General features: G+C 38.0%; 1 long non-coding RNA gene across 1 annotated transcript in view; it reads right to left on the bottom strand.

Annotated features, from left to right (window-relative positions):
* LOC118008041 overlaps positions 1 to 16,472 on the bottom strand; it is a 352,223-nt gene extending 335,751 nt beyond the window's left edge. The window contains exons 1-2 of the long non-coding RNA XR_004678545.1: positions 16,423 to 16,472; positions 10,618 to 10,681 (exon numbers count right to left, since the gene is read on the bottom strand). This is a non-coding gene — a long non-coding RNA (uncharacterized LOC118008041). The remainder of the gene's footprint in view (positions 1 to 10,617; positions 10,682 to 16,422) is intronic.
* Between the last annotated feature and the right edge of the window lie 6,303 nt (positions 16,473 to 22,775).

Below are 22,775 nucleotides of genomic sequence, written 5' to 3'. Positions count from 1 at the left end.
CTAAGGGAAGAAAGCCTAGGCTGACATTCAACTCTGATGCTTCACCATACTGCGGGGGAATGATCACAAATGGCATTTTGAAAATATAATGCCCTGCTAGTGATTGGAAATAAGAATTGACAAATTTGATTTCTTAGCAAGTGTGTGTGCTGGTAATTGAAGCCAGAAAAGGATTTTCAGAGGAAAAAATTCACATTTTTTAACTAAAATTTGTTCTTATGATCTAACAGCTGTTTCCTACCTCATTCATGCTAAAGCTTCCGGACAGGTTTTATAATGCAAGATAAGCAAATGAACCACAGAATGTTAAAGCTAAAAGTAATGACAGCAATGAGTTTAGCCAGCCCCCTCACAGTATGGGACACAGACCCAGGAGCGACCACCATGGGCTATGGTTCTCTAAGTTACCCTGTAAGTCCCTCATGGGGATTGACAATCACACTTCACCTTTACTTCGTGTACATTCCATGGCTCAGCACTGCTTCCCATATGCTTTGAATTATTTTGCCAAAGATTTTTTAAAACAACAAAGAAACACCTGAGAGAAAAAAATTAGCAAAGCTCCTCACGTTAGAAAACAGTAATAGGTAGAGTCAAGTAAAATAAGGTATTTCTATTTTGGATGGAAGTTTGCATATACTCATTTTTATGGAATTGATTATTCACTCTAATGACCTCTCTCTGTCTATAGATTGTCAAGAGAAAGATTTATAATATATACACTGTTTCTTTTTATGGTGGTTCAGGCCATAGGTTTCAGTGCAATATTCATCATGCGTCACCTGTCCAGGTACCAGGCTTTCAGATGTGATTTTCAAAGGCCCTTAGATTACTATATCATGCCCCCTTTATTTGATTCTGGGGAAGAAAGGTTCTTCTTTTTCCTTTTTTCCTTCTTATATTCTTTGCTTATTTTAAAGTTCTTTGTTAACTTTCAGCTTTTTTAATTTGTTTTTTTAATATTACATTTTTTATTATATTGTTAATCACCATACATCATTAGTTTTTGATGTAGTGTTCCATGATTCATTGTTTGCATTTAACACCCAGTGCTCCATTCAGTATGTGCCCTCTGTAATACCCATCACCAAGCTAACCTATCCCCCCCCAGCCCCCTCCCCTCTAGAACCCTCAGTTTGTTTCTGAGTCCATAATCTCTCATGGTTTGTCTCCCCCTCCAATTTTCAGCTTTTTTAATTTGAAAAAAATACTTGACACTTGCTCCAGATAAACCACAACCAAGATGAAGTTCATCCTCAGAACAACAATCTAAGGAAATGTAAGGTTCTATATAAAGAAAGAAACTTAATTGAGACTTTTGTGGAGAAACCAGATAATGGTCTTCTTTTTAGACTGTAAGATCCCTTATGAAGGAATAAAAATCTATGTTATATTAAATTCATAGGTGTGCATGTGTGTACACACACATTATGTCACATGCACTCAAAAATGGATGAATACACACACACTATGAATAACTTCCTTTCAATTTTGGTTTTGAAGCCTCATCTGCAGCAAAACACTAAAAAAAAGGCAGGGTAGACCTCATTTTGTTGTATACTAAGATATATTGACAAGCCCTCTCTATTCTTTTTCATAAGCCCTTAAAAATCATATCTGAAAACCAGAAAGGTGGGTCATTCTATCCAGAAGGTATTTATTTGGTTAACAGGCCTCTATAAACGATGTTGTCAATTCCACTGTGGGGTGTGGAGTAGGGAGGAGAGGTAATGACTATTGCTACCTCCTCTCCCTGTCTCTACCCTCTTGGTTAGACTCATGTTGATGCATTTTTAAAGCCAAGAAAGACTGTAGCCTTTTTCCAGATTTATGTTCTTCCAGGCTTCTGTATATTCTTTGGGAAAATAGAAATAAGAGTACAGAATAGAAAATCACCAAGGTTATAATTACTTAGAAGAAAAAACTTCTGGGACAGAGTCTTCAGTTAAACCTAGGATTAATAAGTCCCTAACCAGTGAAAAACCTCAATAAATGTTCATCAGTGCTAATAGGACAAAGATTTAGTAGAAGAATTAGATGTAATAAAGTTTCATGCATAACCGAAGACACAAACAGTTCTACATTTTGTTTATATGAAAATTTGCCCTGCAAGATGCGTGTGTGATGGTAGCAGGATATCCCATCAGGTGCAGAAGGTCCAGTTACTACCCTGAACAAACTGTGAGATCCTAGTTGGTGAATTTCATTTGGGCTTTAGATTACTCATTTGTAAAATGAAAGAACTGAACTAAATCATCTGATATAATTTCTACATATGATGATTTGATTTTGTAGTTCATATGCTAGTTATATTTTCAGAATGACCCACTTCGTTTTAATGAAGAGGCCAATGATAGTTGGAGGCCAGCCTCTAATTACACCTTCAAAAATTAAAAAGGCTGTATTCTTTTTAATCACATGCAGTCAGTATAGGGTGTGTCATATAAATATCACAGAAAATAGAGAAAGAGCCTATTTCCTCTAATCCTCTGAGTGCTTCCCAATGCTTCCAAAGGTAATGACAATGCTGGACACAGAGTCCACTGCTTACATAAATTCCCTGAGCTTAACCTGCTTTAGGGGACACAGTTTGATTCCATCTTTATCATGTAAAGCTAAACCGAAATTAGATGTAAGTTAATATACAACAAAGGGTAAATTAATTCCAAGTTTGCTCTTTTTGAATACAATCAATACTTCCATTCTAATAATTTTAAAGTTGTTAAGTTGAATTGAAATTATTTCTTTACCAGAAAGTTTGACTGAAGAAAAACAAAAAGTGCAGGAGCTTAAAGCCATTTTTCTCCATGTGGTTCATACTATGGCACACACAGAAATGGTTAGAAGCTAAAAATCTAGCCACCAAAGAGATACCATCATTTTATGTGCCGCTAAGAAAGAAAAAAATAATTTCTCCCACCTGTAATAGCTGAGCTTGGCTTCTGATAGGTTTCATCTATTGATGGGCATCTTCCTTTTCTCAGACTCATAAAGCATTTGATTGTTCATCCCGCCTAGACATATTTTGCTTCAACAATATCACATTTACATCCACATCTGTTTCCATGCCTTTCTGTGCACATGATAACTTTTTTGTTTCAATGTTGAATCATAATGTGTTTTAATGTAGACACTTTAAGGGAAACTCAACCCAGTGTAAGTAGTACAATGATGTACATCACTCAATTAAAGTTAGGACAATATGAACAACTGCAACCAAGTTTAGTCAGGCTATGTGCAGGCTATGAAAACTACCTCATTAAGTTTATGTGCAGACTATGACAATTGCCTCATCACTGCCACCTGGCCAAAAGCAATTGCAAAATATTGATAAGGAAAAACATTTGGATTTCAGAAATGTTAAATGAGGAAAAAGATGTACATCTTCAAATCCATAAAACGAAGGACAAATGAGTAAGGTTTCTCTCAGTCCAGGACTACCAGTCTGAGGTCCCCAGCAGATCAGGCCCACCCAGGTGCCTAAAGGAGAAAGAAGAACAACAGCTCAAGCACACCCATAACCTATTCTCAGCCTGGCACACTGATAAGAAGACCCAATTTTGAAATTTTATGGAGAGAACTTCCAGACAATATTTCTCTAAATATGACTCTGTAGAATAGTGACTAGCTGAAATATAACAAATTAGAATGCATTTGGCCAAAATCACTACTTGTCTTTGGCTTTATAATCTATCTACCTTGACAAAACTGAGGATTTATATCCATGTCTTCTCATTTCTTTTTATTCAGAGAATTTGGATCTTTGCTCTTTTTTCTAGTATTTGTGTGTTTTGTTTTGTTTTTTTTAATTTGGTTGGTTGGTATTTTGTTTGTTGGTTGGTTTTTGGTTTTTTGGGTTTGCTTTTTGCATCAGAAGGCCATTGCAGATTCTTGGAGGAGCAGTAACATGGCATTTGGGAAGGTTTATTTGGTGGCAGAGTGCAGACACATTGCAGAGAGTGTAGCTGAGACAATTAGGCATGATCTTACATGCAAGCTGACCTAGGTATTTGAATATTATAGCTGGTTGGGGTGGAATATCAAAACATTTCCTCATACCTATCTCTGCCTTTCCCTTGATTTGTCAACCTGCCTTTCAGGTAGTACCATCTCTACTGTCAATCATCCTACCTGTCCAGGACAAAAGGGAAGTACTTCTTGTCCTTACTGTATGAGGTAATGACTTTGGTCTGTGTTACACCCTCTCCAGCATTCTACATCCTGAGGAATAGAAACTGGCTTCCTTGGTTTTCTTGTTGACCTTGAATAAGTGAAACAAATAATAGACTCTGGGTGTAAGTCCCAGTCCTTGGCCTCTGTCCTGCTCCAAAGCCCATTCCAGCCTTATGGGTGTTTACTGTGAAAGCTCACTGAAATCCTCCTCACAATCATGTAGCCATCTAGATCATGACAGTCAGTCCTAGTAAAACACAATTTTGTTCCTAAAATTACATCTAATTTTAATAAGTAATTTCTAAAAGAAATTAATAATCATATTTAGAACTGGGTAACAAACAGACTTGGGTACTTTGCCTCAAGCCTACAGACACATCTTCACCTACATGATCCAGATTGTAAATGCAAAGGTTTGTTTTGTTTATTTTCCTGTGAAACATGAAGGTAGTACTCAGGCTTCCACCTCACAAACTGCCTGATTATAAATAGACGGGGCTGAATATTAGACATGATCCAGTACCCATAATTCATTCATTCATTCATTCACTCATTCACTCCGTCATTCATTCAATGTCATGTGTCAGGCATTATGTTGGGAATTGAAAATACAAAGCTAAATACGACTTAAGCTCTGTTCTCTAGGAATTCACAGTCTTTGAGGGGGAGAATCATACACAAACAGATGATTATAACATGGTGTGATAAGCACACTGTCAAAGAACTGTCAAAGATAGGCCCAGAGTACTAGGGAAGCACAAAGTCAGGGGTGCCCTAATTCCCTGAGACTCAGAAGTTAGACTTCCCTCTAGTAGACTTCTATCATCATGTGTGATATCCTGGATAAGAACTGAAAAGAGATGCTGTTTAAAGCAGAAGAAAAGGAAACTATAGAACCGAAGGCTTTGTTTACACTCCAGGTAAGGAAATTGAGGGTTAAAAAAAGTAATCACACCAACGCAAAAAGAGGAGGAAGACAGCAAAGTATCAGGAATGCAGCTGGATGAATAATTGATGAGCTGGTGGCCTAACAGAGAGTCTCATTAATATAATCTTGCAGTTTCATTAAGTACTGTTCCAGGCTTGTCTTGGAGGGGGCCTCCTGAGTCTTGATTAGGGATTGTGTGGCTTACGCTTTGACATCAGAACTTTGGGCCTTGGGTTTTGACAACTGCTTCCTAAGCTCCTATCCTTTTACCCCAGCACCTTTTAGAAGCTCTTCTCAATGCCCCTCTCACTAATCATGGGCCCCTAACCATGACAGTCAGTCCTAGTAAATAATATATCAAGATAAATGATAATTGTTCTGTTTTAAGTGTCTCCTAATGAGCATCATAAATTAAAAATTAATATTGCAAAGACTGTATGAATAGCATCAAATCCATAAACAAAGCAGCGGGTATCACGCTTGCAAATGAAAGCTAAACACCTCCTATGCCCTCTTTCCCATTTCCCACCTCTTTCTGCCCTCCCCCAACTCCTTCCCCACCATTACCCTAGGTCTACAGGTCTGAAATTCAGGTTACCAGGAATTATGCTGCAAATAACAATACCAGAAATTTTTTCCCTGCTAATTATTTCTGGTCTGCTACTTACCTACTTGGCTTAGTGTGATCAATCCAGAAATTTTATTTCTCATTTTTCTTTTTCTTGGCCAGAGATGGAGAAGGTAGAATTGAATTACAAAAAACTTTTATGTGGGTCACATGAACTAGGTCAGATCCCATACAAAGGGTGAATATAGTGTTGTTTTTATTGGCATCAAATAAGTGCTGTCCTTCCATCTTAGAGAATGGCATTTCAAAGGGGGCCACATTTAAGGGAAAATTATATACCAAAATATGATTAAGAGAGGTCTTTTTTCTTGTCTGCATAGATTATAATTATTATTTTATCTTTTGGGGGGTGCTTTTCTGAATGTTGTAAATATCTACAATTATTATTATTACTTGCACAACAGAGGAAAGAAAGAAAATATCATTCAGAAGTGAAGAAGAGTACCTGGTGGGACACAAAAGCCCTATCACAAAGATTAAAATAACCATTATTTTATAACCATTTTTTTAAAGATTTTATTTATTTCTTTGAGACAGAATGAGAGAGCATGAGAAGGGGGAGGGTCAGAGGGAGAAGCAGACTCCCTGCTGAGCAGGGAGCCCGATGCATGGCTCGATCCCGGGACTCCAGGATCATGACCTGAGCCAAAGGCAGTCGCTTAATCAACTGAACCACCCAAGTGCCCTTATAAGCATTTTTATAAGGCAGCAATCACTGTACTAGGTGTGTGTTATCTCTATCATTCACAGCAAGCACTGAAGGGTAGATGATATTCTTCCCAGCATCTAACTGCTGTCTAGAGGAAAAGGAGGCTTAGCCAACAGGCTAGGGGCATTCCAATACCTTTTTTTTTTTTTTTTTTTTTTTAAGATAGACACACAGACTGTCTTGGCCATATGGAATGAAATATTCCACTATGTAACTGATGCCCCTTGTTGGAATTACAGGATCACCTCACAACCCGCTGGTTATATTTGGCTTCCAGTGCAGGCTGTCCATGGTGCGACTACACATAGGTCATGCTCAGGTAAATATTCCAGGCCACGTGGCAGTCATATTTCTCACTGTAAATGAATACGTTGGCTCTGTTCTATATAAAATCAATTTGACAAAAACTTCGATTCAGTTGCTTTAGGACTGAAAGGATAAAGATTTCCTAAGCTTTCAGTGATTGCCAAACTCTCTATTCCAGATTCATATGAGCTCCACATCCCTGAATCCTATCTCAGTCGATTCATGTATTTTACTAGTCTAAGGATTCAAATGTTCACACAGCCACGTATGGAGAAAATATAAAAACAATTCACCTTTTTGGCAAGTGAGCTACATAAGCAAGAAAGGTAGTATCACTTCAGGCTGTTACCCAGATTACTTTTACTAAACTTAGCTGAAATGCCACCCCCGTGCCCTGAGGACTGCAGGACATGCACTGGTGGGGGAGCTACTACCACTGGGATTCCCTCACCACTAGAGGCACCACCTTCGTAATACTGCAACCATGAATACCCGAACCTCTCTCTCCCCGGGATGCCCTAAACCCTACAACAGCTAAACCTCTCAAAAACCAAAGTGCATGTAAGTATACAGCACTTTAGATAATTAAATCCATTGCAGAACCGGGAGAATTCCAAGAACAGCAGTAATAATTTTTATTTTATAAAAAATGCCCCCAATGAAACAGGAGATCTGAATGCAAATGTAAAACTAAGCATTTGATAATGTTCCCTTTCACATCTGTCAACTTTTTAAAGAAACTTCAAATGGAATACATTTGTGGTTCCAGAAATTCTTAGTTTATGAGTAGAATACATTTGAGGCAACTTTATTTTCACAGGTATCCAGGTTTCAAATAAAAAATAGCATGCAATCACAGACCTTTGAAGCTGGAAAAGATCATGAGAGTCAGGTAGACCTACCTCCCCCCCATTTAACATGTGTGATGAAAGTTCAGAGAGGTTGAGACATGGCTCTAGGTAGCTCACATGATTAGATTTCAAGAAATCTAAAGGCTAAAGAGAAATTGGGGGCAGATTTCCCATTGTACCCTTAGCAGTTGAATGGCAAATGACTCCATCTTTGATCAAGGGCTGAACCAGACAAAATTCACTGGCTCTCTGACCTTTTGATATTTTTACAAGCAAAATTAAATAGAGAATTGAAACATTTGCCCAAATTGCTTTGGTTAATTCACTGAACTTTGTTTAGCTTTAAAAAAAAAATGAAGTAGAATAGGCTATGTAACACATCTTGTAGTGTTTAAATAATAGTAAGGTTACATTTGATGTAAAATATGTTATTTTTATTATATCTTACAAGAGTATTATTTCACAAAACTTTTCATGTTTCAATTACAGCTGACCCTTGAACAACGCAGGGTTTAGGGGTGCCGACCCTTGCATGTGGTTAAAAATCTGAGTATAACTTTTGATTCCCCCAAAACTACTAATAGCCTTCTACTGACTGGAAGCCTTATCAATAACATAAACAGGTGATTAACACATATTTTATATGTTACATGTATTATATACTACATTCTTATAATAAAGTAAGCTAGAGAAAAGAAAATGTTAAGAAAATGATAAGGAAGAGAAAATATAAATACAGTATGTACCGTAAAAAATCCATTTATAAGTGGGCCCGCACAATTCAAACCCATGTTGTTCAAGGGTCAACTGTTTATTTATATGTATACCCAGGTTACACACATATGCCGGGTTACAATGTACTTCTTACTATGGGTCATACTAAGAAGAAGGAAATTCAGTTCAGTAGGAATTTTACTTTTGGCCCCACTCAACCTTCTTTAAAAAACAACAACAACAACAACAACAAAAAAAAACACTAAAAAAAATGTAAGATAGTACCTTCTTAAAAAAACGCGGCTCTTTGTGCTAAACAGTCATTTTTTTTTAAGTCACTGCAGCCTAAAATCTTCTTTCTACCCTAGAACATACAGTGTTTAGTAGATTACTAATAAGGAAATATTAAACATAAACTAGAGAAAGGACAAATGCATAACAGATGAAAAAGGAAACAAAACATTCCTTCGTCGTTTTAAGATACATTTTTTTTCTTTCCTAAAATCTAAGTTTGAGGTACACAGCAAATTTAATTTACTCAGTTCCTGGCACGCAGTAAATGTTCCATAATTCGTGTTGAATGAATGCTGAACTAAGAGACAGAAGAGTCAACTTGCTGTGCAAAACTAGGCAAAATTCTCAACTTCACTGAGCTCCAACTTTTCCACTGGTAAAAAAGAAATGATGGGGCAAAAGCAGTGTTTCCTCCAGGGACATCTGCAGAACTATTTCCATAGAATGTTAATAGATGACCCATGAAAATAATCTATAACTGATACATTTATCACCAGATTTCTATGCCCTCCATCCTCATCTATGTATTCCTGACCATTCAATGAGTCCTAACCTCCTAGCTCAGAAACAGTAGCAGAAGAAGGAGAAGGAGAAGGAGAAGGAGAGGAAGAGGAAGAGGAAGAGGAAGAAGAAAGAATCCAAAAAAGACCAGGGGGAGAAAATCACTCTGGATTTTTTTAATAGGGAAAAAAAAAAAAAAAAGTACGTCCACCTACATAGACAAGATTCTATTAAGCCCCCCAAACTAAGGAACAAATGTTCTGGCTGTGAATTGGTGACCTGTTTATTTTCCATATATCCTTTATTTTTATACATCTGACCTTTCACAAAAAGGACAGAGAAACAGAAGGTATTTTTGGCTCAAATCAGTGTCTTGCCCAAGAGACACCACAGCAATGGGCACTCTGCATCATTTGTGCAGGAATGGTTCTGTAGCATCAGCACCGACTTACAAGGCCCACCCACCTGCTTCTGTGACTTCGGGATTAAAAAAAGCCAAATGAGCTCTAGTTCTAGAGTTGTACCTGCCATCACCCACAGCTGCAACTCCAGCTTGCTAACATTCGTATCAAGAAACAAAGATAACCCTCTCTGTGAAGGGGTTCTGACTTTGAGTAGCCAGACAGCGTGCTTTGTCTGGAGAAGTACAGTGTAATAGTTAAATGCCTAATGTTAAATTAGGCAAATTACTGAGAACTCTAAGCTTCAATTTTCTTATGCAAAATGGGAATAAAACTAGAACCTACCTTATGAAAACTGGAAAGAACTGAGTAAGAAAATACATTTGTAGGTCTTGACCCAATACCTGATACAGAGTAAGTGTTCAGTAAATGGTGTCTATTTTTATTATGGTATAACTGAATCCAAACCATGATTAAGAGATCAAGGATAAAGAAATTTTAAACAATGTGTTAGTGGAGACATATTCTACTGTGATGTAAACTGCATTAGAAAGACATCAAGGAGGTATTCACATTGAATTGAAAACCAGTGCTACCTTCATTGGTTCATTTTATTCACCTTACCCTAGCAAATGACTCAGAAGTGTTCAAGAAAACCAGTAGGCTACCCCTAGATGACCAGCAAATCTTGTACTTTGGGTAGCCAGAGAAGCATCAGTTTCTCAGAAGATATCCTATTGCCATAGGTTTCCATTCTTTCTTTAAAATAGCAACACATTTTGGACCAAAAATGTTGGGCATTCTACAGCCATTCTGCCATCCTGAGGCTTGTATATGCCAATGAACACCTCCTAGTTATCATTACTAAGCACTGATATTTCATGCTGCAGTCTCTAACTATCTTTATGTGGTCAAAGATGGCTTCAGTTTACCTGGCAGGACAGATTACTAGATGTGGAGACAGAAGTATGAAGGGGAGCAACACCTTGCCCAAAGGGTCTATTGTCTGCCCAAGGGACTGGACCATCAGATCATTAAACGTGGCAGTCAGCCATATGGTAATGACAGCCCTTAACCATCCCACCCAACACACAAAGCGGGTTCACACTCACTCATTTTCCAGAGTTGTTCAGGTGGTGAGCACAAGCCTCGATTTTTCCAGAAATGGTTGACAGGCTGAAACAAGGTATATTGGGGGGGGGGGGGAGGAATAACAGTAAAGACTTAATTAAAGGATATCTGAAGAAGGCAAAAGAAATTACCCAACCCATCTGCAAACCAAACACTGGAAATGAATGGGTTCTTTAGTGTTTGGGACATTTTAGTGTTATAAAAATGTAGACTATAGAGCTATTATATCAAGTAATTTATGGGATGAATATTGTAATTCATTGAATGTCACGACTTATCTTTTATTCATATAGTTACTATTCCATTACCAGAGAGGGAGGTTTGTCAAAGGTTAATTATTTTAAATTGCTCCAGCAAATTTATTTTGATTTGTACAATTTTTTTTGAATAATCACAGGTCTATATATTCATACATCTTTATGAGGCTTCTTTTTAAAAAATAATATTCTTTGATGAGGCAGTTAAAGCTAGATAAATGCTTTAGTGATGTCTTTAAAATATATTCCCTTTAACTCTGGATGTAGATCTATAAAGAATTATTCTATTATTATTATTGTTGACATGATCAGTCTTTTTTAGAACTTCCTATTTTTTCCAAGAAAAATTCCAATTAAAAAAATGGCTAAGAAATTAAGCCTTGACTTTCTCAAGGGGTTGGTCACGGTTCATAGTATCTTTTAGCCCTGGGCCACTAGCTGGAATGGCACCCATGTATGGTGGATGAGGAAAGCTATCACACCTGCCCTCTGGTGTGCTCCCACTTCTGTTTCATGTGAGATTGTCCCTGGGCCAGGGAACACCTCTTCAGGACATGAAAACTGGTCTTTGTGGGACAATGAATACTAGAAGTTAGGTCAAATACTTTCAAAGTTAGGAAAATCATTTTGAATTATAAATCTAAATTAGAAAGGAAGCCAGAAGCAACGAGAGGAGTTTGGAAGGCTACAATACATACAGTATATACAATATATAGATTAATCCAGCTCTGCCTCCTTCAAAACCTATTGCCTCTCTCAGGAAGGCTTTCTGATTATGTTTGTTTTCTTTATATTTCTCAAACACTTATGCATCAGGTCTATATTTCATTAATATGGTATTGTTATATACCTTTTTAATTATTCATAAATCATTTGAGAGTTAGAGAGATATAGTGAGAAAAGCTTCAATTGAAAGTCAGAAGACTTAGACTCACATTTAAGCCCTAAGGTTTATTATCACTATGGGCTTAGATAGGTTGTTTGATTTGTCTGAGACTCAGTTTCTTTTATGCTAAAGAGGAATAAGAAAACCTGCCTATGTGCTTTGTAGAGTTGGCAATATGTCACCTAATAATTGCATACTTCTCTGGGTTTATAAAATTCTTGCATATTTATCTCATTTAATCCCCAAATGACAGAATAAGATGAGCACTATTACTCATCCATTTTTATTGAACTGTGTGAAAATATTTTTAACAACATAATTATTATTTTCAGTCTGTAGATTTTATATCATCAATTTAATATTAACAGCCCTAAGATACAGACCATATCTATCTTTTATTTCTTTTTTGTTTTGTTATTTCCTTGTAACCCACTCTTTTAGGTGGCTTGATAAAGAGATTCAGAACAAAGATTTTTCCAGTACAGATAGCAAAGTGCTTTGTAAAACAAAAGCACAGTAAGGGTATATCTGTATGTTGCCAGGGTAACATAATTTTACTTGATGTCAGAAAGAAAATAATAATCTACCATTTGATCAAAATGTTTACTTTTTAATCAGTTGTACTGCTCTTATACACATGGTAAAATGTTCCTGGAAAGCACAAAAATTCCAGAAGTACAGAAATAAAATGCGCACCTACTCTATAATGTTGTAGCTAACACAAGGCACAGTACATGATTCTGGAAATCATGAAAAGTGGCTCAGGTATAGAGGCTGTGAGGTATTTCCTAGTTATGGGTAACCACTCCATCCAAGAGGATATCTGATTTATTCATAATCAGTAGTTTGGGGGCCTGGTTCATATTGGTGCTCAGTAAATACTAGCGAGGTATAAAGTCTTCCATTATACTCATATAAATACTCATAGAAGACTATGAAACTTTAAAGAAGAACTTGGAATTCTGAAGTGGATTCAGAAAAGAGAAAGTGTTAGAAATGGGACTCATAAAAGAAAGTTAAAGAAGTTATTAGTCTCAATAAGAAAAGTAAGGGGATATTGCAAGCATCGTACAGCTTTCTACAAGATATCTATAGTGGAGCAGAACATGTTGGCAAAGGGATCCTTGCTTCTGCTGTGAAGACAAGCAGCAGAAGTACGTTCAACTGCGCTACAAAGAATGTGCATTAGTAAAAATAAATATGTAAATACGTACATGTGTGCATACATAAAATAAACCCTCATTGAGGAGTAGTAGAAAGTGAATAGGGAAATTACAGCATTAGCTCTTCATTATTGAGCATTTGCTATGTGTCAGACAGACATAGTGTATTTAAGTACTTGACTTACATTGTCTCATTAAACAAGTTCTCTGGTAGATGTTATCATAGATGAAGAAACAGAGGCTAGGAGTAGTTAGTAACTTATCCAAAGTCATCAGCGGTCAGCAGACCCTGGAATTAGTGCATATCTCTAACTTCTGGATCCACGTGGTCATTTAAGACACCCACCATATGCAATCTCAACATTGACCAGCTCTATAGTTTTTCCCTCCACGGAGCCCAGTTTCTATTTTTTTACTTATTTTTTACTTAATAGACTGCATGAGAGCAAAAGCTGATGCACAGCCATGATAATGCAAAACCTTTATTAATGCTGCCTACAGAATTATTTGTTTAAAATATATATATATATATATATATATATATATATATATATATATATATAACCTAGGCAAATATTTTACTAAGTCTTCCTTACCCAGATTTCATGGTAAAATTAGAGCCCAGAAGGATAGATTCACTGAATCAGCAAGTAAAATGATTTCATTTTCAAAATGGAATATGTGGCCCTAAACATTTTTATTTTCCTGTCATCTAGCTATTTATCAATGAAGGATGTACTGAATTATTCTGTATTGTTAAGGTTGGTCAACAGTTTCACTGCATTAGTTGGGTGTCCATGAATCAGAGGTCCTTAGGTGAATGGCATGGCAGACAGTTTGCATTGTCATTGAATTATTCTGAATTGAATTGAACTATTGTCTAAACTTAATCAATTAGTCACATAATGGTCAAATGGTCAAATATCCAAGAATCTATTGTCTAAAGTGAGATTTCTGTGTGAGGAGACACTGGACCATGGTGTGAGCAGCATTGGCAGCAATTTTGTGACTGTAACAGCCCAAAGTATTGCCATAAATCACCAAGATGGTAGAATGAAAGGTAGGCCCCCCAGAGAATATCATGGCAACAATGAGCCCACCCTTTCCCCAAATCTATTTAACATCACCAGAGAAAAGTGTTCTGTATCCAGTTTCTTTTACCAGGAACAATCTGATTGTTTCAATCCTGTGGGTTGGGATATTTCCATTTTTAAATCTCCTTAACAAAGACCTCTAAGTCCAGAAGCTTCCTCCAAGGCCTGTGAAGCGCTATTCTGATCACCCCTTCATGTTTCTAAGCTGCTCTGGGATAATGTTGTAGAGAGAAGGGCCCCAGGGGAACAGCTGATTGGATTCTGGCAAGACGGACCAAACATCTGCTTCAAACAAAAGACATCTGCATATTTCACATTTATTTTTCATAATTTACAGAAGCAACCTGCCAAAATTCAGCAAGGGAGAATACACTAGCACATAATTAGCTTAAAGTTTGCTTGCTTTAGAAGTATGAACATGAAGCCCAGGAGCTCACCTGGGAGGACATCAGGAATGGTGGAACTGCAGTTTGATTTCTGGATATTCAGTTTTAGACCTCATTTGCCAGGGCAGAAAACCCAGCACTGCTAGGCTTGCAAGGGAGAAGTAAATATGCCAGAGGTGACATGAGGAAGTTCTTCTGTCCTCACATCAAATAAAAGGGTTTCACACCAAAGGGGTGGCCTAAGGTAATATCATTTATTAAATAAGATTTGATTAGGCAGAAATATTTTACTTCTACCACTTAGCTCTACAATACCCATGTTAGATAATGGTGCAATGCTACATGATTTATAATTAAAAATGTATATACCATAAGTACCAAAGGCATGGTGAGAAATTTTGTGGGGGCTGTTGCATTATTTTTCAAAACATCTGAAAGTATTCAAATCAAAAAATACTGGAAAATATATTTGTTGCCTAGATAATAGTACGTTTGGAATATGTGATGAAAACAAAGAGAACAAGATAGTGGATGATATGATCATTCTTAATATATCCTGGTGGAAGGGATACAACAAATCATCTGTCCTCTATGAACTACATCTCCCAAGCCGAATTTCAAACTTCGCAAGATCATTATTATGTGAAATAACTAAAGCTTGCTTAATTGGAGAATAAAAGGTGAAGAATGGATTCTTGACAGAGAGGTTTTCTGTTGTTTCTAGCAAAGGAATTTCAACCCTATGTCCATATTTTTAAAAATACTAGTTATAAGATCCTATGGAATTTCCCCTGATCTTAACTCCAGGGAGAAAGCATACTTAAAGCAAAGTCTGCAAAGTATTGGGTGCTGTTGTCTTGAGATATTCAAAACACAGGCCCCTGGTGGGAAGGTGGAGTGGCATTTTGATTTTGCTGACTGTCTATTATCTTCTAGTCTTAGTCATTGCTTTACAAAAGCAATTGTGTTCCTGATTTAGTTGTAGCCACAATGCTGTCCCTATACAAATCTCTGCAGTAACAGTATGGCAGCTCCAAAGGATTTAACATCTTAAGTTATTTGAACAATGTAAAAGCAATGTGTTCAAGCCAGGCACCATGAATAACTCCTTGGTAACTCCCAGCTAGTTCCAAGGAGTGACTTGGTTGTGGTCATTCCAAACATCATCTAGTATGAATTTCTGATACCTGATTTAGCATGTGTACACCAAACTGGTTTGAAACATGAAATCCCAATTCAAACGAGCAGCTAATCTGAAAATAACAATTTGTAATTATGCATTAACCCACTGAGATTCGCTAGTTATTCTTAAATATGTACTTTATTAAAATTTTTTAATGTACTTAAATTTCAAAACAGTATATTATACACATGAACCTCTTGTATAATTATAAATTCTCTTCTCTTTTTGCAGTGGGCTCTTAATAGAGGGGCAGTTTGTTATAAATGGAAAGAGGCTGGACTTGATTTGAACCAAGACCTCAGACCTGGATTTGAATCTTGATTCAACTATCTATAAAGCTGGGTGACCTCTGACAAATTACTTAAACTCTCAGGGTCTTATTTTTTCTGTCTCCTAGGGGAGGCATTTTTCCTGTAAGGGTTAAATGAGGTAGCTTGTGCTTATCACAGCACCTCATCTGCACCTAAACAGATATTTTAATTTGCTAAAGATTTGAACTTGCTCAAATTTAGTTGTCTTACATACTGTAGAGCTCTTTGAAAGAAAACTCATCCCAAAAGGGGAGGGCATCTGGCAAGAAGACAAACTTTGAAAACAAACATCAAGGTTGATTGAAAGCAGTAATACTAATGTACTGGTGTTTATCATTCTATGCACTTGCGTGGAAGTTATAAATAACTGAAAGTAAAAACTGAAAAAGCTGTTTGTCTAAAATTTCTGCAACATAGTGGGGCACAATATATATACTCTTTGGGGATTTGCCTTGCTTACTTCCAGGCAGCACTGTGGGGAGAATGCCAGTAGCAGATGGTCATACCTTGTGGAAGCAGTGGATTCTGTTGAGAGTTGGCAGCAGTCCCCAGAAGAAGTGGTATGGGAGAATGGGATGTTCCCAACAGAGGTAGCTGCCATGTTCAAGGAAAGAGCATTCACCCAAAAATACTCAGTGGGAGAAGTGGTAACCAGCAGAAGTGCCCAGGAAACACCAACTTGTGCTGTGCTGTCCAACACGATACCACTAGCCACAGGTGGTTATTTAAATAAAAATGAATTAAAATTAGACTTCAGTTTCTCAGTCTCAGTCACAGATCCATCATAAACACCGCATAAACAGTTCTATTGGACAACACTGGACTAGTAGACAATTGCTTCATTCCAAAGCACATGTGAAAGACCCCTTTAGAGGCTTCCCAAGTGCCTGAAGACTGAGGCAGTGGGTGAGGGGAAGGAATGAGGTCTTGAAACAGCAGTTATGGGTAAGAGTTGGTAGAAGTAGAAGTTATTCCCTTTAATGGGACTTCTTTCCACCCAAGGTGAAAACCAGGAAATTCAGTGCATGCACGATATAGACCTAGTACGTTGCCTTGAATGTAATAGACTTCAACAAATATAAACTTTCTTCTGCTTAAAATCTCTGTGCCGGTGTTAGGAATTTCTAATATAACTATCATTCTGTTACTTGAATGATCTCCCACCATGTATATTAGATCATTAATCCCTTTGAAAGCTGCCAAAGACTCTTTGTTGAATAAAGAACACGGTACAAAGTCCTGAGACTCGTATCTTACCAAGAAGAGCACAGACACTGGAGCCAGAGAGCCTGGGTATGAATCCAGCTCTGGTGCTTGCTGGTGATGCCCCATTAGTTAATCTCTCTGAGGCTCAGGTTTCTCATCGAGGATTGTATTAGCACAGACATCATTAAGTTGTTATGAATGCCTGACATATTATCAGCACTAGAAAAGTGCTTGTTAAATAAGTATTTCTATTCCTCAACACACTGATCTCTAATCACATGTCAAGTCGGTTTTCTACTATTGTCTTGTCCCTTCTCTACATTTCAACTGTGCATTATTCTCTCAACTTGACTTAAATACCTTTTCCTCTTTTTATATTTATTGAAATCCTACATACACATCTTTCAAAATGCACCTTCTGAAAACTTTTTCCTAGATTAGTCCTACTAAATCATGTCTATAACCTACTGTTTACCTCAGCATTTTAAGCTTTATTTCATTCTATTCTGCCTTGTTCTTCACAGTTTGGTCTTGACATGTCTGCACTAACCCTAGATTATAAATTCCTCAAGGAATTACTCATGCTTGTAGTCCCCAGAATACATGTCTAAAATAGGTGCTCAATAAATGCTCATTAGAAGGTGAGAAGGAGGGAGGGTATGGCATGCCTTTCAGACCAATACTATAAATACCTACTTTGTCCAAGTGCTACATTTTAGAATACACACATAAGTGGCTTTTCAAGTTGTCTAAACACAATATCAAGCATAATATCCTTCAGATGATGAGGGTAAAATTTGTTAATCTCCATTACATGTTCTCCTTAATGCCAAATACCTAGGTTTCCTTGGAATATGGCAGCAGGAAAGGACAACCACAACCTTAGAGGACTGAAAGCAGTGACACTAGATACAAACACACAAGTGGTCCATTTATCTTCTTGATAATTTCCCATGAGATTATTTCTGAAGCACCCTCTGGCTATGTCACAAGGGTTCCCCACCAAGAAGAATAGCCTGGAACCCAAATGCCCCTTTGTGGGTACTGCTCTTGCTGAATAGTGGCAGACTCAGGAGAGTTCTGTCTGTGATCAAGTGGACCTGTGTTTTTTATGGGCTATTGATTTCTAAGGATTAAACTTGACTTTACTTATACAGATATAAAAGAAGGACATACATCACAGAGGATAGTGATAAAACACTGGATCATGAACAGATATTTTCAAAACCATCCCCCAAAGGTAAACCTTCAACCAAGGAGGAGATGAGCAACACAACAGTACACTGGTAATATCCCAGGAAGGCATACCACTGAAAAAGAAGAACCAGAGAGATGCACAGAATATGTATACCTAGACCATCCTTACATTGGATAATTCTCTCATTGAATGAGAGTTGTCTACTTTATATTGTAGGCCTATCTTAACTCTGTAAGGGATCAAAATCTCTACTCATAGAAATTATTTTGAGTAACCATGACATGGGTCATATTACCAACAAGTTGTCACAGTCATATACCCCTATCCTTCTCCCATTGAGAGGCAGTGGCTAACATTTTTAAAAATTGCTGGAGGGGGCGGAGCAAGATGGCGGAGGAGTAGGAGACCTGGATTTTGTCTCCTCTCAGGAATTCAGCTGGATAGGGATCAAACCATTCTGAACACCTACAAACTCAACAGGAGATCGAAGAAAAGATAGCAACAACTCTCTCATCAGAAAAGCGACCACTTTCTGGAAGGTAGGACGTGCGGAGAAGTGAATCCGAGGCGATATTTGGGAGGATAGACGGCGGGGGAGGGGCCTTCGTCGGCCGCTTCTGGCAAGTGATAGAACCAGGAAGCACAAAATCAGAACTTTTAAAAGTCTGCTCCGCTGCGGGACGTCACTCTGGTGGCTAAGCGGGGGGTGGAACCCTCCGGGACAGTGTGGCCTCAGGACCCTCGGGGTCACAGAAAGACCGGGGGTGCCTGAGTATCGGAACGAGGAAGCCGGCTGCAGAGGCAGAGCCCAGGCGTGGGCTCCCAGCTCGGGGTTGCCATAAACCGTGATCCGCGGCACAGTCGGGCCCCTGCTCCTCCAGCAGGGACCCAACAAGCGGCAGATCCGGGGAGACTCACCTTTCTCCCCTGGGAGGAGCCGCGTGGGAGTGCTCCACAGGGATCTGCTGGGTTTGGAGACTCCACCCGGGGTCGGGTGCCAGAGATAGAAACGCGCGGTCGCAGGCCGGGCGAGCACGGAGTGCAGCCGGAGACCGGGGTGACGGGAGTGACTGACGGCTTTTCTCTGGGGGCTCACTGAGGAGCGGGGCCCCGAGTTCTCGGCTCCTCCGGGGTGGAGATTGGGAGGCCGCCATTTTCACTCTCCGCCTCCAAAGCTGTACGGAAAGCTCGCAGGGAACAAAAGCCCCGGAGAGCAAAGCCGAGCAGATTACTTAGCCGGGAGGGGGCAAGGGTGGGGCAATTCCGCCTCCCGCAAAGACATCTGGGAACCACGGCAACAGGCCCCTCCCCAGAATATGAGCGAGAACAGCCAGCCAAGACCAAGGTTACCGATCAATGAGAACGGCAGAACTCCAGCGCTACGGGAATACTGCACATAGAATTCATGGCTTTTTTACCATGATTCCTTAGTCTTTCAAAGTTAATTTTTTTTAACTATCTTTTTTTTCTTTTTTTTTCTTTTTGAATTTTTCTTTTTCCCTTTTTCAACCAACATCTTATCAACCCCTTTTTTTAAAAAAAACATTTTTATTTTTCATTTTTAGAGTCATATTCTATCCCTTCATAGTAGTTACCCGTATTTTTGGCTTATATATATAAGTTGTTCTCTCTTTAAAATTTTGAGATAGTTTCTTCTAACAGATTAAAATATACCCTAAATCTCTAGTATATGGTGTTTTCTATTCCCCTGCCTGATCACATCCTCTCCCTTTTTTCTTTTTTCTTTTTTAAATCCTCTTCTTTCTTTTTTCAAACAACTTCTTATCAATTCCTTTTATAAAATTTTTTATAATTTCCATCTTTACAGTCATATTCCATCCCTTCATCATATCAACCCTTATTTTTGTACATATATAAGTTTTTCTTTCTTTAAAATTTTGAGAGGCACTTTTTTCTAAAAGACCAAAATACACCCCAAATCTAGTGTGTGGCACTGATCTATATACCAGCCTGATCATATTTGATCACATTCTGTTTTTTGTTGTTGTTGTTGTTTTGTTTTGTTTGTTTTTGTTTTTATCTTTATCTTTTTCTTTTTCTTTTTTTTCTTTCTCTTTTTTCTCTCTTTCCCTTTCTTTTCCCACTGCTTCAGGTCTTTTCTGATTTGTTTAGAGTATATTTTCTGGGGACGTTGTTACTCTGCTAGCATTCTGTTCTCTCATTAATCTATTCTCCTCTGCACAAAATGACAAGATGGAAAAAATCACCTCAACAAAAAGAACAAGAGGTAGTACCGACTGCCAGAGACCTACTCAATACGGACATTAGTACGATGTCAGATCTAGAGTTCAGAATCATCACTTTAAAGGTACTAGCTGGGCTTGAAAAAAATATTGAAGTTATTAGAGAAACCCTTTCTGGAGAAGTAAAAGAACTAAAATCCAACCAAGTAGAAATCAAAAAGGCTATTAATGAGGTGCAATCAAAAATGGGGGCACGAACTGCTAGAATAAATGAGGCAGAAGAGAGAATCAGTAATATAGAAGATGAAATGATGGAAAATAAAGAAGCTGAGAAAAAGAGAGATAAACAACTGCTGGATCACGAGGGCAGAATTCGAGAGATAAGCGATACCATAAGACGAAACAACATTAAAATAATTGGGATCCCAGAAGAAGAAGAAAGAGAGAGAGGGGCAGAAGGTATATTGGAGAAAGTTATAGCAGAGAACTTCCCTAATTTGGGGAAGGAAACAGGCATCAAAATCCAGGAAGCACAAAGAATCCCTGTCAAAAACAATAAAAATAGGTCAACACCCCGACATCTAATAGTGAAACTTACGAGTCTCATAGACAAAGAGAAAATCCTGAAAGCAGCTAGGGATAAGAGATATGTAACCTACGAGGGTAGAAACATTAGATTGGCAACAGACCTATCCACAGAGACCTGGCAGGCCAGAAAGGACTGGCAGGATATATTCAGAGCACTAAATGAGAAAAATATGCAGCCAGGAATACTATATCCAGCTAAGCTATCATTGAAAATTGAAGGAGAGATAAAAAGCTTCCAGGACAAACAAAAACTAAAGGACTTTGCAAACACAAAACCAGCCCTACAGGAAATCTTGAAAGGGGTCCTCTAAGCAAAGAGAGAGCCTAAAAGCAACATAGACCAGAAAGGAACACAGACAATATCCGGTAACAGTCACCTTACAGGCAATACAATGGCACTAAATTCCTATCTTTCAATAGTTACCCTGAATGTAAATAGGTTAAATGCCCCAATCAAAAGACCCAGGCTATCAGACTAGATTAAAAAACAAGACCCATCGATATGCTGTCTGCAAGAGACTCATTTTAGAATCAAAGACACCCCCAGATTGAAAATGAGGGGGTGGAAAACCATTTATCATGCTAATGGACACCAAAAGAAAGCTGGGGTGGCAATCCTTATATCAGACAAATTCGATTTTAAACCAAAGACTGTAATAAGAGATGAGGAAGGACATTATATCCTACTTAAAGGGTCTATCCAACAAGAAGATCTAACAATTGTAAATATCTATGCCCCTAACATGGGAGCAGCCAATTATATAAGGCAATTAATAACAAAAGCAAAGAAACACATCGACAACAATACAATAATAGTGGGGGACTTTAACGCCCCCCTCACTGAAATGGACAGATCGTCTAAGCAAAAGATCAACAAGGAAATAAAGACTTTAAATGACACACTGGACCAAATGGACTTCACAGACATATTCAGAACATTCCACCCCAAAGCAACGGAATACACATTCTTCTCTAGTGCCCATGGAACATTCTCCAGAATAGATCACATCCTAGGTCATAAATCAGGTCTCAACCGGTACCAAAAGATTGGGATCATTCCCTGCCTATTTTCAGACCACAGTGCTTTAAAACTAGAACTCAATCACAAGAGGAAAGTTGGAAAGAACTCAAATACATGGAGGCTAAAGAGCATCCTACTAAAGAATGAATGGGTCAACCAGGAAATTAAAGAAGAATTAAAAAAATTCATGGAAACCAATGAAAATGAAAACACAACTGTTCAAAATCTTTGGGATGCAGCAACGGCAGTCCTAAGAGCAAAATATATAGCAATACAAGCCTTTCTCAAGAAACAAGAAAGGTCTCAAGTACACAACCTAACCCTCCACCTAAAGGAGCTGGGGAAAGAACAGCAAATAAAGCCTAAACCCAGCAGGAGAAGAGAAATAATAAAGATCAGAGCAGAAATCAATGAAATAGAAACTAAAAGAACAGTAGAACAGATCAACGAAACTAGGAGCTGGTTCTTTGAAAGAATTAACAAGATGGATAAACCCCTGGCCAGACTTACCAAAAAGAAAAGAGAAATGACCCAAATCAACAAAATCATGAATGAAAGAGGAGAGATCACAACCAACACCAAAGAAATACAAACAATTATAAGAACATATTATGAGCAACTCTATGCCAGCAAATTAGATAA

The sequence above is a fragment of the Mirounga leonina genome, unplaced genomic scaffold (assembly GCF_011800145.1).
Source record: "Mirounga leonina isolate KUSES-001 unplaced genomic scaffold, KU_Mleo_1.0 Mir_125, whole genome shotgun sequence".
NCBI classification, from domain to species: Eukaryota; Metazoa; Chordata; class Mammalia; order Carnivora; family Phocidae; genus Mirounga; species Mirounga leonina.
The sequence above is the reverse complement of the archived record's forward strand: the minus strand, read 5'-3'. Positions and strand labels throughout refer to the sequence as shown.